Source organism: Elephas maximus, chromosome 6, assembly GCF_024166365.1.
Source record: "Elephas maximus indicus isolate mEleMax1 chromosome 6, mEleMax1 primary haplotype, whole genome shotgun sequence".
NCBI lineage: Eukaryota > Metazoa > Chordata > Mammalia > Proboscidea > Elephantidae > Elephas > Elephas maximus.
Genome location: NC_064824.1, coordinates 85,650,498 through 85,666,929, shown reverse-complemented (window position 1 = coordinate 85,666,929; position 16,432 = coordinate 85,650,498). Strand labels below are relative to the sequence as shown.

Here is a 16,432-nt window from a genome sequence, read left to right as displayed (position 1 = left end):
ACTGCATGGTTTAAAGTCAGGAAAGGTATGTGTCAGGGTTGTATCCTTCCACCATACCTATTCGACCTGTATGCTGAACAAATAACCCGAGAAGCTGGACTATATGAAGAAGAACAGGGCATCAGGGTTGGAGGAAGACTCATTAACAACCTGCGTTATGCAGTGACACAGCCTTGCTTGCTGAAAGTGAAGAAGACTTGAAGCACTTACTGATGAAGGTCAAAGACCACAGCCTTCAGTGTGGATTACACCTGAACATAAAGAAAACAAAAATCCTCACAACTGGATCAATAAGCAACATCATGATAAACGGAGAAAAGACGGAAGTTGTCAAGGATTTTATTTTACTTGGATCCACAATCAACATGGAAGCAGCTGTCAAGAAATCAAAAGATGCATTGCATTGAGCAAATCGGCTACAAAAGACCTCTTTAGAGTGTGAAAAGCAAGGATGTCACCTTAAGGACTAATGTGCACCTAACCCAGGCCATGGTGTTTTCAATCGTCTCATATGCATGGGAAAGCTGGCAAGGTATAAGGAATACCGAAGAAGAGTTGATGCCTTTGCATTGTGGTGTTGGTGATGAATATTGAATACACCGTGAGCTACCAAAAGAAGGAACAAATCTGTCTTGGAAGAAGTAAACCAGAATGCTCCTTAAAAGCAAGGATGGCGACACTATGTCTCATATACTTTGGACATGTTATCAGGGGGGATCAGTCCCTGGAAAAGGACATCATGTTTGGCAAAGTAGAGGGTCACTGAAAAAGAAGAAGGCCCTCAACAACATAGATTGACACAGTGGCTGCAACAATGGGTTCAAGCATAGCAACAATTGTGAGGATGGCACAGGACCAGGTAGCATTTCGTTCTGTTGTGCATATGGTCACTATCAGTTGGAACTGACCCAATGGTACCTAACAACAACAACAATCAGGAAATTTATTAGATGGTTTAATTTTTGTTAGTAAATGTGTTGCAAATGTTAAAATAACACAGTGTATGTCTCATGTACTTACTGCCACTTTCCTCTGAGAAAGTATCAATATCTGCAGTAGCAAACTTTGTACTAAAAATAAATTAATGTCTAAGAAGAGAGGACACAAAGAAAACAATATAAAGCCCTAATAAAGATGATGGTGATACTTGAGAAAGCTCAAAAGAGTGTTTTTTTTTTAAGTAGCACCATTGGTTGAAGTGATTGAACAATAAAATCCAAATCAACTAAATCCTGAAAACTCAGAAATGAAATACAGCAAATGAGAATAATAGATGAACCTACTTGATGTAATGTTACCATGGTAAGGACAACAATTAAGTTAGGAAAAAAGAAAAAAGCTATTTTTTACATTTAATAAAAATAAAAAAGTATTTTTATTTTTATTAAATGGAAATCAGAACCTTGAAGAAAGGTATTGGCTAAACTCAGTCGATGCCTATAAAAGAAATCAAGTGTTGTCCAAAATAAAGAATATATAAAATCCAGAGCCTTCTACGTTGTTGTGTAGGTAAGAAATAATTTTTCCAATGGTAACAAGAGAGGCACCATCACTTTCATAAAATTTGTAGGCTTCATAAGTGATACTCTGTGTTCAACAGATAAACACAGACACAATTTTGAATGGAATTATTTATTTTCTCCCTCCCTTTATTTTCAGTGGAAATTTTGATAGGTATTTGATGGAGTTTTTGAGTAAAGAAAAGTGGAAAGTTAGGGGTATAATGCCAGGTATTATTAAACCATGTTCTCCTTTATGATGAGAAATGCTATTCACACATTTCCAGTTTTAAAAGCAATAAACCATATACTTTCCTATGTATGGAGCATCTGAACAAAAAGAAATAGTCCTTCTCTTAAAGAATTATAAGCACAAAGTAGTTTATTATAATTCTACAACATGGGGTTACTGCTACCAATTAGAAACAAATGTTTCAGAGGGAAATTTAACTCATTTTACATATAAAATTGGTTGTGATTCATAATCAGTAAAATGCAAATTAAAACCACAATTTGATCCTAAGTTACACCCACCAGACTGGTAAAAATTAAAAAGTATGAGACAACAACACAAAGTATTAGAAACGATGTGGCGCAATGGAAAGACTCATACACTGTTGGTGGGAGTATAAATTAGAACAAGCACTTCGAATTGCTAGAATCCTGTAATACCACTCCTAAATATACTCCCTAAAGAAACTCAGACACATGTGGACCACAAGATACATTAAAAAAAAAAAAAAGTTCATAGATTCATTATTTGTAACAGCAAAAAGGTGGAATCAATCCAGCAATAGAAAGGATAATTAGATTGTTGTACATTCACACAATGGAACCCTGCAACAGTGAAAAGAAAGAACCACAGCTACACACATGAACAATGAGACATCTCAAAACATAATGCTGAATCAAAGAAGCAAGTTACCGAAGATATTCAGAACGATTCCATTTTCATAAAAGTAATAATAGAAATAGCAAAACTGAAGAACACATTGCTTAGAAACACATACACATGTGGAAAAGCCATAAAGCAAAGTAAGGTAATGATCAGTACAAGTTTAGGATAAGGGTTTACGCCTAGGGATGTGTGTAGGGGAGGAGAATGATGGATTTCAAAGCTCAGTTCTAGGCACATGAGCATTTATTTTATTATTATTTGTTAAACAGCATATTTATACTATATACATGGATATTTTAGAAAATATTGTAAAAATTTCTGTGAATAGTATGCTGAATTTGATTCCACACTCTGGGATCATGTATTTATTGTTACTCTAGGGATCAAAATGCACAAAAAATGTAATGTGTTGGGCGTAAGGCCAGGAGTGAGGGGTGCGGGAGCTGGAACTGCCTTACATAGTACTGATCCAATGTGAAAGTTTACTTTCTCAGAATCAGTTATGATAAAGCCCTCTTTAAGATTTCAGTTAAATCACAGTCATCTACACAATTCATACACTTAAAATTTTACAAGCATGACTTTGGTGTGTGGATTCTATTAGCTATTTGGAGGAAATTTTGTAACACCAACAACTAAACTGGGAGTCAGTGTATGTGTGTGTGCAGGTGCACGCGTACTTGCCCCTGAGCCCAGTGGAAATGGAAAGGATTCCATAAGGCTGTGTTTGTGTTATGGTATTACCAATTTCCTAAGACTTTTAAATTAGGATGTTTCTGACATAGAAAATGTGCCCTCAAATCACTCAGTTAAATATAAGTCAAGGTAAACTGGACAATCTTCCTTTCAACATTAGTTTTGAGCCTGAAAAGGGGCACAAAAATCACACTTATATACATTAACTCTTTGCTTAGAAGTGGACAAATTTAAATTGTCAGTAGCTTCCCATGTTTTAAGGTGAGTTAAATCTCATTACTGCCATGATCTATACTCTGCCTCCCTCTTTGACTAGATCTCTGACCACTTGCCCCCCAGTTCACTGTTTTGACCACAATAGACTCTCTGTTCTTTGAATCTGTAAAGTTGTTCCAACCTCAAAACCATTGACTACACCATACCTTCTTCCAGGACCAGCCTTTCTCCAGAACTTTACAGGGTTGCTTCCTCACTTTATGTCACTGCTCAAATGTCACTTCTCAAAGGGGATTTCCTGGCCATTCTATTTAGAATATTCCATCTGCACCCTTGTTTTGTAACTCCCTTAGCCTGCCTTTTTTTTTTTTTCATTTTAACACACTCATCACCTGTGAACATATATATGTATGCATACATATGCATATATATTATATATATGTGTGTATACATACATATGCATATATATATATATTTTTTTATATACTATATACATATATACACACACACACCCAAATATATATGTTTGGAGCTCTGGTGATGCAATCGTTAAGAGCTCAGCTGCAAACCAAAAGTTTGGTAGTTTGAACCCACCAGCTGCTCCTTGGAAACTCTATGGGCAGTTCTACTTTCTACTACAAGGTCACTGTGAGTCGGAATCAACAACAATGGGTTGGGTATATATGTTTATTGTTTGTTTTCACCACAATAATATAAGTACCATGAGGGCAGGGACTGCTGTATCCCTAGTACCTGGACCACAGCCAGGCATACCTATATTCTACCTCTTCCTAGTGCTAAGTTCTTGAACAACAAGGACCATCTGCCTCCACACTTGTGCCCATTGGAGCCCCATTCTTAAGACATGCATCTTCCAAGGTTGCCAAACATGGTGGCAACCTAAATGTACCTGATAAATCTCCTCCCAACTTCTCTAAAATGTACCACTTAAAATGCATACCTTTATGATCTTAACAAAGAAATATACTAATTTATAACTTTAGGTTTTAAAAAAAGGTTTTAAGTTCTGTAAAATCCCACTATCTACTAAGGCCAAATTCACAGGAATGTTCTCTTGTCATCTAGGGTCCTACGATGACACACCAACCACTTGTGCTGCCACCTGTCAAATCTTTGGATGGTCCTACTTTCAGGTATTGCATACATTACAAAAGAACATTCTTAACGTAATAAAAGTAGCATGTTGGATTTCCAGTAAAGCCAAGGACAATATGAACATGTTAATAATAGTAAGAAAGCTTTCATAGGATAATATATAGTAAGCTTCTGAATAAAAGAGAGTCTTGAAGGGGAATCCAACAAAACTGAAAAACTGATAAAGATGGAATTATAGGTACCTGTGAAACTTATAAAATCATGTCCTTGGGACTTTGGGGGGTATGGATTTAATCCCCAGGCCCTTGTTTCCTTTGTCAGAGGACTGTTGTTGTAGGGTACCATCGAGTTGATTCTGATTCATAGCAACCCCACGTGACAGAGTAGACCTGCTCCATAGGGTTTTCTTGGCTATAATCTTTACGGAATCAGATTGCCAGGTAATTCTCCCACAGAGCTGCTGGATGTGCTCTAACTGCTAGCCTTTCAGTTTGCAGCCAAGCGCTTAACCATTGTACTACTAGGGCAGAGGACTAGGAGTATTAAATGAATTTCAATGTTTTATCAGATTTAGTAAGGAGACAGACAGACAGACAGATAGATAGATAGACCGACCAGACAGAGTCATGACATATGTGGCTAATTTTCCTGTATTAGTATATATTTAAAACGAGGAATTATTTTTCATATTATGAATATAAATAAAAATGATGGATAATGATATTAATATTACGCTCATTTAAATTAAATTCATTTTCTCTGTGGAGTTTTTTTTTTTTTTTCTGAGTCACATAGTCAATCTTATATGCCTATAAATGGGTGTGAAACTTAGAGGAACATAGAGGAAATATTAATTAATAAGGGAACAGAAAAATGGGGGGGTGAGTTGTTTTAAAAATTTAAACTGCGCTAACTACTATTTTTAGGATTCTGGCAAAGCAGTTTCAACTTTAATCCTGGGCATTAACTACAAGCTTCTAAAAAGACTACTTTTGCAGGTGGATGTGTCTTCATATTTATATTTGGCATTATAGTGCCAGGCCAAGTAAAATATTACTTGTGCAATATTATACCTCACTGCCCTCTTACCTACAAAATTAGTTTTACTGCCCTAACTTATTTTTGACTGCAAAGTATTTAACAATTCAACTATGTATCATCCTAATAAACTATGATAGCATTATATGACACATGAAAATACAGGCTACTAAATTGCTTTATCTTAAAATAAAAGCTAGATAACATAATTATTTTTTTCTGTTTTTAGGCAGTGATTTCTAAATTCTGAAGCCACACTTCTGGACCCAAAAATAGATCCTATATAATTGTTCTTTTCCCACAGCATGTTTTTTGAAAACTCATCATTGTTTTTCTGTCCTTTTATGTGTCAGCTTCCTTTGCACGTTACATTTTACATGAGTCACTACTCCTTACAGCAAGGTCTGAACACTCAAAATGCCTAGTTATATCTGACAGCTGGATTTTTCTTTCTGAACTTTTTTATGTGAAGTGGTGCCAGATCAGGCTTTACAAGTCCCCAATTTTTCTTAATGGAGTTATGTAGGTCAGAGCATAACATGGAAGAAAAACTACTTACTCGGAAAGAACTGGTTTCTGTCATTCTCTGTGTGCAGCAGACATCTCTTTTTGTGGAAATTAAGAGGATTAGGCAAGTTTTTTTCTGAGTCTTTCCTACCTCTAAATTATAGCATATATTTGATAGTTTGAAGGAGATAAATTGGACAGGGGTTGAAAATGAGGGTCGAAATTTAAACTGTTTTCATTAGCGTTAGCTCAAACGACTTGTAGACCATTGGCAAGATTTTTTGTGCTAAATTACTGCCCCCTTTGAAATTCATTGTATTTTATTTCTAGCAGTTTAAGGGGGGAAATGAACTTAAATTCCAGCAAGAAAAAGGTTGAAAAGTCATCTCTGGGGAGATTAAAAAACACACCTGAGGACCAGGATTATAGTTGGGTATCACATTAGTTTGAAATATGTATGCTTTAATTTTTACCACATAAAAGAAGCACAGAACTGAGATTTAGGAGTGGAGACTTCTAGTCCTAGCTCTTCCATCACTGCTTTGAAATCTAAGGCAAATAACTCATATCTACTGAGCTCCTACCTTCCATATCTGTAAAAGGAGGAGGCTGCACTCTAAGACTTCTCAGGTCCCTCCAGGCTGTGAGATTCTAGAACCTCTGAGTCCAAGTACCCTGAACTTAAAAGGTAGAAATAAAATGTCTTCTGAAGTTCTTTGTAACAAATGATGTGATTTGTAATAGTTCCTTTCCTCTGACTTTGAGTAGTTTTGAGTTGCTTTATTTATACAATTATTTATCAGACTCTGAGACTTGATGAGTAACAACTGGGTAAGAGAAAAACAAAAGGGGAACATCTCTAGCTAGAATGAATTTTGGTAATAAAAGGACCTGTTTCTAGTTGTCACTAAAGCTTAATTCTTTGCTGCTAAGTTTTTCTGACTCCCAAATAGTAAAAATGTGCCTTTATAAATTTCTAATAATTTAATGGCTCCGTTTTCACATTTAAATCTTAATCCAACTGAAATCAAATCTCAGATTTAAATGTTTCCCCAAAATGGAAAGATAGTTGTGTCAGCATTAAATAGTTCATCCTTTCTATTACTGAGTTGAAATTCAAAGTTTGCAGATAACTCAATTGTTTTGTATTCTGAAGTCCATTTGTTTTTTGTTGTTGTTATAATTGTGTTGTTGTTGGTCATCTGTTCAGGAGAACTTTAAAATTATTTTGTTATTACCTAGATTTATTAAATTTATAGATTATTTTGCAGGCAGTGAGCATTTTTAAAATTTTTAGTTTTACATGTATGAAAACTTATTTTATGTCAACCAAAAGAATTATCTATTTTTCTTCAAAACAGCTCTACATCTGGTGTGGGGGTAGGGAGAGTGCCTGGGTAAAGTAAGACTTTCACAACAAAGCAGGAGGAGGATTTTCCCAGAAAACAGTATGAATACTTCAGTCACTAGGTAGTGCCAGTTTCATTAGAATGGTGGGAAGCAAATTAAGATAAATCTTTTAAAAAATAGGCAGGTTTTCCATTAAGCTAATGAATTGTAAATTTAAGGGTCTCTCACTTGCACTTGCATAGGACCTTTCAAAGGTCTGGTATTCAATTTTGTGTTTGTGATTTTATGTTATTTTTCTTAAAGAGGACTCCCTTGTATTAATTTCCTGCAAACCATGAGCACAGCATGAACTCACGGAGTTATCAGTGATTCGATAACTCTATCTCATCAGGTAAAAGAGTCAGGGAAAATAAGAAACAAAGAGGGTTCTGGTGGGTAATAGGAGACTGGCCACTGGGAACTGGCCAGGTTTGTCATCATCTCTCTCCTTCTATAAGCTTCTGACCTAGGCCCAAAAACCAAAAACCCAAACCCATTGCTGTTGAGTAGACTCCGACTCATAGCAATTCCACAGGACAGAGTAGACCTGCCCCCATAGGGTTTCCAAAGAGCAGCTGGTGAATTCGAACTGCCGATCTTTGTGGTTAGCAGCTGAGCTCTTAACCAATGTGCCAACTGTACCACCAATTCGCATAAATAGATCAGAGTTTGGTTGCCTCATGTGCAGGAAATTGAACTAAATCTGGGAGTAAAATAGAAAGTTGCCCTAAAGAAACTGAGTTTGCCCTAAATCTAACTCTTTCTAGTTACATTGGCTCATGGTTTTATCTCTATCTCATTCTGTTTTCTGTCCTTTAATTTTTCATGTGCATGTTTCTTGTGCCCCAGGCACATCAAAGAAGTATCTGTGAACAAGAAGTATCTGTGAACTGCTTCAAATCTCTTAGGAGTACTTACAATGGCTACCGTATCCTAGAATCTCAATAAATGTGTACTAATGATTGCTTTAAGAAACTCCAGAAAAATTATGCCTTTAAAATGTGCTGAATATATCAACTTCATGACCTACCGCAAGGTTTTGCTACCCCTTGAAAACTTTATGGCACTGTGTACTATTGCTCAGAGTTAAAAATAGATACATTATCATTGGTATGGAAGACATAATTAATGGCTATAAGTTTTTAATGAATCAAAAGATGTACTTTCCTAATACATTGTCCAAAAATACCTATTCCCATGCTGCTGTGTAATGAGAAGTGTTTCCAATAAAAATGACCCAAATTAAAAAATACAAATTCCACGAAATGAAGTTAGTACAATAGATGAGGAACATTTTCTGTATATACTTGTCACTTATGTTAGCATTGAAATAGTTAAGATTATTGTGACCTCAGTCACTATAATTGTATGAAGGAAAAGTAACACTACTCTTAATGATATTATTTAATTTATGCCCCAAATACACAAATCATCAGTTTATCAGTGTCTTCTGGAAAGGCCTCCCAGGCATGAAGTCTATAAATGTAACATACCTTATATAAAAGAACAGATTAAAAATGATACTTCAAAAAGTATTATTATTTTATCTCACATGGGCATCTGTGGATTTATTGAATACATGAAGATAGTCTTAAAGTTTAAACCATTTGAAATTAATATCATTGTATTAATATCATTTTAAATGTATTTAAATTATTCACATAATTCTAAATTTATTTTTCTTGTAGTGATGGCAAATATCATATGCATATTTTGTTGCATATAAGTTTTTGAGCAAAGACTTCATTGGAGATTTTCATGAAGACTGTAACATAATATCAATAAATGATTTATTATATATCATTTGTGTTTACAAATATAGTGGCCACTCCATTTATGAATAGATAGATATTGGCAGAGGTATAGTGCTTAGTGGAACCCTGGTGATACAGTGGTTAAGAGCTCGGTTGCTAACCAAAAGGTTGACAGTTCGAATCCACCAGCCACTCCTTGGAAACACTATGGGGCAATTCTACCCTGCCCTACAGGGTTGGCATGAGTCGGAATCAACTCAATAGCAACAGGTTTGGTTATTTGGTTTGATAGTGCCTGGTGCCTAGCTCAGTGCTTAGAATTTAGTAAAGCTTCCAAAAGTGTTATCTCCTATTATTATCAAGATCATCATTTTTATCATTATTTCTGGTAAAAACTGAAATGATAATACAGCCTGGAAGGATTTTTTAAGTATTCATTTACAACCAAATAGAGAGAAAAATGTTTTTAAACATTCAATTTATGTGCATATTTTGTTGCATAGAAGGTTTTGAGCAGAGAAGACTTCATTGAAGATTTTCATGAGAAAAGACTAGGAGAAGTTTACATAAGAGCAATGTAAACAACTTCATAAGAAAGGGTGGAGATCAGGACTTTATCATAGTTCTTAAAACGTCACCTGGCCACCCAGTGATTGGTTTCCACCTCTCTCCATCTTTCTGGCTCCACTCTCCCTTCACTCCCTCCTTTTGCTTTATCATGCATTTTCCTGACTCTTTTCAGGTAATCAGGAAAAAGAATTTGAAACATAAAATGAATTTGAAGAGAATAAAATTCTCTGGGATGAGGGGATGGGTAGTAGAGTGGAACACAATTTCAAGGAGACAAAGAAATAAAGTAAAATTTCCAAGTATTAAGAAGAGCTCATTCATTTATTTTTAGATAAATGTGGTAGGTATTAAATTGCCCTTGTATTTGTATGTCATCACGGGCATTTCAAAGACTTGTATAACAGTTATAGTTTAAAATGCCAACATTTAAAATGTGCCACATGATCTGCAATTTATCTGTCACCATAAATAGGTGAAGTTTTTTCAAAATTATTTTAGAGAGATTGTCAACAGAAAGTTGGAAGAACACTGCTCTCAACTATTTCATTCATCTTCATGAAGAATATACTTACAATAAGTTTACAATAACTATATGTGTATTTTTATGATTTTTTATTTTCTTATGAAAATGAGTTATGCCTTTCATTATTCAGTGCATTTATTATCAGGAAAATAGCCTTCTTTTCCAAATTTGACTTAATTACAGGAGAATAAATTGGACCTGGGATAATAATGTGACTTGATTTTACAAGTATCACATGGTTATGTGCTGTTGGTGTTACTATTAAGCAAATAAATATAAGACTTTGCAAGAAATGGGTTGGTAGATACCAAAAAGTTTTACCTTTTTGTTATTAAGGATAATAAATTGTAAGGAAGTAAAGACAGCTCCTTTGCAGCTGGGGCTGTACAATTCTCTATATGCTCATTTATATTCTACTTGTGACAATAATAAGTAGCTTATTTTCATTTTTTTATAATGAAGAACATTATACATTTGCAAACACTTAAGAAATTGTCATTATTTATATTGTCATAAGTTGTGGGAAAACCCCATAATCTTTTTTCAAATTGAAATGACGTAAAATAAGCAACCAGTTAGAGAGAGAGTACCTATCTTAAAGGGGTTTTATCAGATTCCGAAGAAGCCCTGGTGGCGCAGTGGTTAAGCACTTGGCTGCTAACCTAAAGATCAGTGATTTGAACCCCCCAGCTGCTCTGCAGGAGAAAGATGTAGCAGCCTTCTTTTGTGAAGATTTACAACCTTGAAAACCCTATGGAGAAGTTCTACTCGGTCCTCCAGGGTTGCTATGAGTAGGAATCAACGCGATAGCAATGGGTTTGTGTTTTTTGGATCAGATTCCAAAAGTTTGTTCTATGGGCCGGACCCAGACCTTCCATTAACTATTAGACCCCTCAAAGCACATCTCAGCCACAGCTCATTAGACCCAGGTGAAATCTAATAGATTGCAGATGAATTCTAACTGTCAACGAAGTACGCGTTTCCCCTACGTAGGAAAACCCCGCATTTAAAAAAAAAAAAAAAAAACTTGTTCCTTGCTCTTAAATGATTTATAATTGTTTCATTTTCTTCCCATTGTGCTCCCCGGTCCTTCCTTAATCTTCTTAACTCTTTCAAAGTAAACTAGTTATCTTTTATGGAATATATCACTTTTGATGCAATGTTTTCCTAAAATATGCAGACCTCAGTATGAATATGATAAAGTGAAACTTTTAATTGGGCTAGGCTGCAATTCATGTATACCTATCCGAGTTGCAGATCTGCCAGTCGTTAACTTCCAGCCAGCTCTTCTAAACTTCCCATCGGTATACGACGTTTCCAGCACTGTTTAATTTTCTGTCAATATTACTCCATCAGTCACAAGATATTTATAAATGGCCAGATGGGTAAAACATTCCTCCTAGTGGCTTGTGGTGTAAATCTACAAATTGCTGCTAATATATTTAACAATATGTTACTTACATGCCTGCTAGTTTTTAAAAACAAAAGATAACACTTGTACATTTATAGATTCCTTTGGAAAGGAATAAATCTCTCCCTAAAGTAGTGGAGAAATGCCTAGACTTACAAAGAACCAAAGGGTGTGGCTTATGAAGAAAGTACAGTCATTTACTTCCTCTTTGCATGAAGCTCCTACTGGGGCCAAAAGTTCTTTGCTTTCAGACTGCTGTAGATATAAGACAAAAGGAAGCCCAACACCAATATTTGCAGCTTTTAATATGCTGAACCTAAAGCATTGCTGCCAATGAGAAACAGACTCTGATTTAAAGGAAAGTAAAGCTGATTCAGTAAGCCTGGTAAATAGGCCTGCCAACAATTAGTTAACTCAAGCAAGACTTTAGAATCACTCTTATTTTTTTGGGCCGCTTTACATGAAACCAAAATCTTGACAGGAGACTTCAAAACTTCTTCCAAATGTTCTGTCTACATAATGTCAAGGATCCACTAGACCTTAAGTAAGATAAATTTGAATGACCAATAACCAACTATTAATTCCCATTGAAAAGAATTACTTCACTGAGCTTATCCACATTTTAAATTACATTTGGCTACTGTAATCAGGTTTTAAGCAGGAGAACTCTAATCTATAAAGAAAATATGCATCTTTCAGTATTTTGTCCAAAGCCTTTGGGCATGTCAATAAAGGATTCAGAAAAACAGTGCCATGACACATAGACCTCCATGTCATTGGAAACACACACGTAAAATCACAACATACTTTAGAGTAAATTTTCCCACCATAAAAATAAGTTTTCTAAATCATAGCAGACATCAGAATTTATCTCTACAGCCACATCAGAAAAATATCCCTCAGTGATATCCTATTAAGAAAGATTTCTTGTTTTCTTTACAAGGGAAAAATGATACTGGATGCTTTTACAAAATCTTAGATTCGATATGACATTGGTTAGAAATATTTGGTGGAAAACTATATATGAATACGCACAGACACGCATGTATACATGGGACCTAGAAGCACATTGCCTAAATTTCAAATTCCTTCTGAGTAAAAATCTACGTAGTGAGAATGAGGAGAAAAAAGTATATTTGTTCACATAGATGTATTAAGTTAAAAAGAATAAAATGATATTTTATATTTCCTGGCTCCCATTTTGTGGTGTCTGGTTTGGAAAGATCTGTTTCTTAGAAGCCAGAACAATTCTTCTATTATATTCTTTTGTTGTTTTCGAGTCTGATGTCTTTGAAGGTCAAATTTGCCTTCAAAAAATTTTAGTAGTGTCAATAAATATTATTTTTGAATATGGAGGAACCATGTATTTCTGAGTCATATTTAAATATGTAATGTGAATTGTAATTTCTATTCTCTCTGATAGAACTCAATTCCTTGGAAATCTTTGGTGCCATTGCTGGGCGTGGAACTTTTCAAAAGCCTTATACTCAAAACTTCTAATATATTATTAGTGTTATAGCTTCACAGGACTAGAACTATCCTTCTAGTTTTGTATTTTTTTTTAATATGAATCCCCATATTGTTTAGATGAAAAACTGAGAAGAGACAAATTAAAAGACTGGTAAAAAGAAACAAAATGGTAACCTGGTGGCACAGCCAAGATTAATATCCACTTCTCTTCAATACACTTTTATTGACTATTGTACAAAATAGCCACAACTACCTCATACTTTCATTCTTCACACAAATTTTACCCCTTGTTCTTCAGGACATTTTCTTAAATGTTAAACTTGGAATTCGGCAAAGCATACTCTGATATTTACTGTATGATTCTTACTATTGTTAGACAGATTTGATAAATCTTCTCTTTCACAATGCCCCAATTTGTCACATAGTGTTAAGTCTGGACTTCAAGAAACCAACCCATTTTGGATTCTTATCCAATCCATTGTCCATTCAATTTGTCATAAAGTTATTTTTTAACTGGGTGCACATAATGTCCTGGTTTATCTTATATTTCGGGATAGTTGCTTCAAGAATTCTTTCAAGCAGTTGTGGTATAAACCCTATTCAAATTAGCGGTGTGATTGGTATTTGTATTGAAAAAAAAAAGGATTTATCAAATAACTTTCTGAAATTGCTGTCCACATCCTGGTATGATGAGGATGCTACTCAATTAACAGGGGCACATGTGTATATTTAAAGGCTTTGTGGCTACCGTGTATGTACCACATCTCTCGATTACCAGTTTATTGTGTTTCTCTTTAGGAAGCAAATTGGACTTATTTGGCACTACAGCCGTAAAAGACTGACTAGACTATTGAAAAAGGATTCAGAAAAAATGTATTCTATTACATGTGATGAAGCTAGACTAGTTAGCAGGGAGCACCAATATGGCTCGAAACCTTGGCAAAGTAGGCAAGAACAAGGATAATGCACAGACATTGTGTAAGAAACCGAAGCCTTTAAGTCATTGATTTTTTTAATCTGCCTAAACCCAGATGTAAATATGTTTTCTAAAAATACCAATTTTTAATTAAAATCTCAGTAATAAAGAACACTTGACCACTTGTGGATATAACTGGCATTCATACTTTTTCTTGAGGGTGCTGTTAGCTCGCTTCATGGAATTTTGCATTCCTAGAATAAGTTACAGAGACAGCATCAGGTACTCAAAAGGGCTTTGATTTAGACAGAATGTTTCTAGTCCCCCCTTGTCTCTGACCAACTGCATGAAGGCAGTCAAGACATTTCACTCTCTGGTCTTAACTATCCTCATCTATAAATTAAAGATGTTGCAGCAAATTGATCTTGTTTATATTGTAAAGAAATTATATTTAAACAAGAAAATACAAAGAAAATGCATACAGTGGGTCTCCAGCAAATGAAAGCAATTATTACTATTATTAATGGAATCATTAGGTCCCTCTAACTTTAATTGCTATAAATGGCATGGACTTAAGCCTTGGCACCTGATGGTCTGAATCTTTTCAAATGATCTATGTCTCTACTAAAATAGTATATAACAATTTGGATGCATATTGTATGTATAATTAATTGCAAGAGTAAAACACTGAGTTAACAATATATTCCATGGCCTAATCTCCTCTCTTTTTAATCTCCTAAAATGTCAGATAGTTATGCATGCATAATCTATCCAACAGGGAACACTTGCTACACAGTGTTCCAAAAACCATGTTGTGTACTATTTTGCTAATTCTAGAAAAGAGATACTTTCCTGAGTTAGAAAGGTTTCAAGTCTTATGTAATTGCCCCCAAAATGAGCAATTTTAAGGCAGAGGTTGTTTATTATTATTTAATGTAGCCTTTTTTTTTTCTGAAGTATTTTTAATGCTCTTAATATAAGCAAAGAAATTAAATGTAAAAGAAGAGTGAGGATTATTCATTTTAATAACCTCTCTCCAGGATCCAGCATGGTGCTGGGCACTTAGCAAACAAATGCTCCACAAACGTCAGTCTTTCAGCGACAGATTTTCTCTGTAGGAGGCATGCATTTCGTACGTGCTTCAAAATAATATTGATAAGTATCTACATAGCCTGTGACTGTTTGAGAGAGTGAAGTGCATCAATGTTCAGAGGTAACTCTGGCTAAGAACATATATTTAGAAGTCGGAGACTCGAGCTGTATTCACAAGCTCATTCACTATATTCGTTTCCTTATCTGCAAAAAAATAAATGAAAGGAGTGGACATGTCATAATTCCCTATTCTTAGAATCACTGCCAGGATTGAATGTAATAACATGCATATAGTGCCTAGGACAATGCTTAGCCCCCAGTACTCGTCATAGCAACCCTATAGTACACAGTAGAACTGCCCCATAGTGTTTCCAAGGAGCAGCTGGTGAATTCGAACTGTAGAACTTTTGGTTAGCAGCTGAGCTCTTAACCATTGTGCCACCAGAGCTCCTAGCCCACAGTAAACACTAAACAATTTGTAGCTATTCTTGTTTAAATTATGCTATTATTCTGACTTCAATTGTTATAAATAACACCAAATTAAACCTGGTTTATAATTATTTATTTCCTACTCTATTTTTGTTCTTTTAATAATAGATTACTGAATGTCACCTAGATGAATTTCTGTTCTTCTCTTACCAGTTAGGTAGAAAGAGGATATTTGGTTCAATTTTCCCTCATTTCCCCCACTTCCTAGTACCCTTCCACCAGCACCTATTTGCTGGAGATAATACGCAGAGGTTGCTATGAGTCGGAATCGACTCGACAGCACTGGGTGGGTTTAATATGCAGAGGACCTTTGAATTTTGCTGAGGAACAAAACAGGAAGGTGGTTTGCTGTGTTTTGTTTTATAGTACATATCTGGCAATGTTAAAGACCTAAAAGGTAAGAGGGTGATTCGCGTTTATTCTTCACTGGACACTTGCACTGGTTGGAGCTTCTAGGGAGCTGAAGATGAATTGAATTTTTTCATTTTCATGAACGAATTAGCAAAACTGTGGACGTGAGTCATGCTGCCTTAGGGCCTAGGTGACACCACAGCAGAGGGTATAGGTGAAGCCATTTTTCACCAGTTCTTCACAGAACAACAGCAATATTGTGCCACCCCAGGAATTGATGACTTTGAGAGCATATGGAGATAGTGCTTTTCTATTACTATTTTCAGGATGAAGTAGTAGTGGTGGCAATGAATTTTCTTCAGGTGACTCCAGGGCAGAGGATATAGACAGAAGAGGTCAACGCATTAGAGAAAGAATGATATGCGGTGCTCCCACAAGACAGACTGGCTTATGAAACATTTCTTTAGAGATTTCTAGAAATACTAGGGACTTGGTGG

General features: G+C 35.3%; 1 protein-coding gene across 3 annotated transcripts in view; it reads left to right on the top strand.

Moving 5' to 3' along the window:
* Positions 1–16,432, top strand: part of CALCRL (calcitonin receptor like receptor) — a 122,941-nt gene that overhangs the window by 20,334 nt on the left and 86,175 nt on the right. For 2 of the 3 annotated variants that reach the window (XM_049887624.1, XM_049887623.1), the window contains one exon: positions 4,396–4,463. The exons of the other annotated variant lie outside the window; for it this stretch is intronic. The gene's annotated coding sequence lies outside the window, so the exon portion shown is untranslated. The remainder of the gene's footprint in view (positions 1–4,395; positions 4,464–16,432) is intronic. 3 annotated transcript variants of the gene reach the window in all.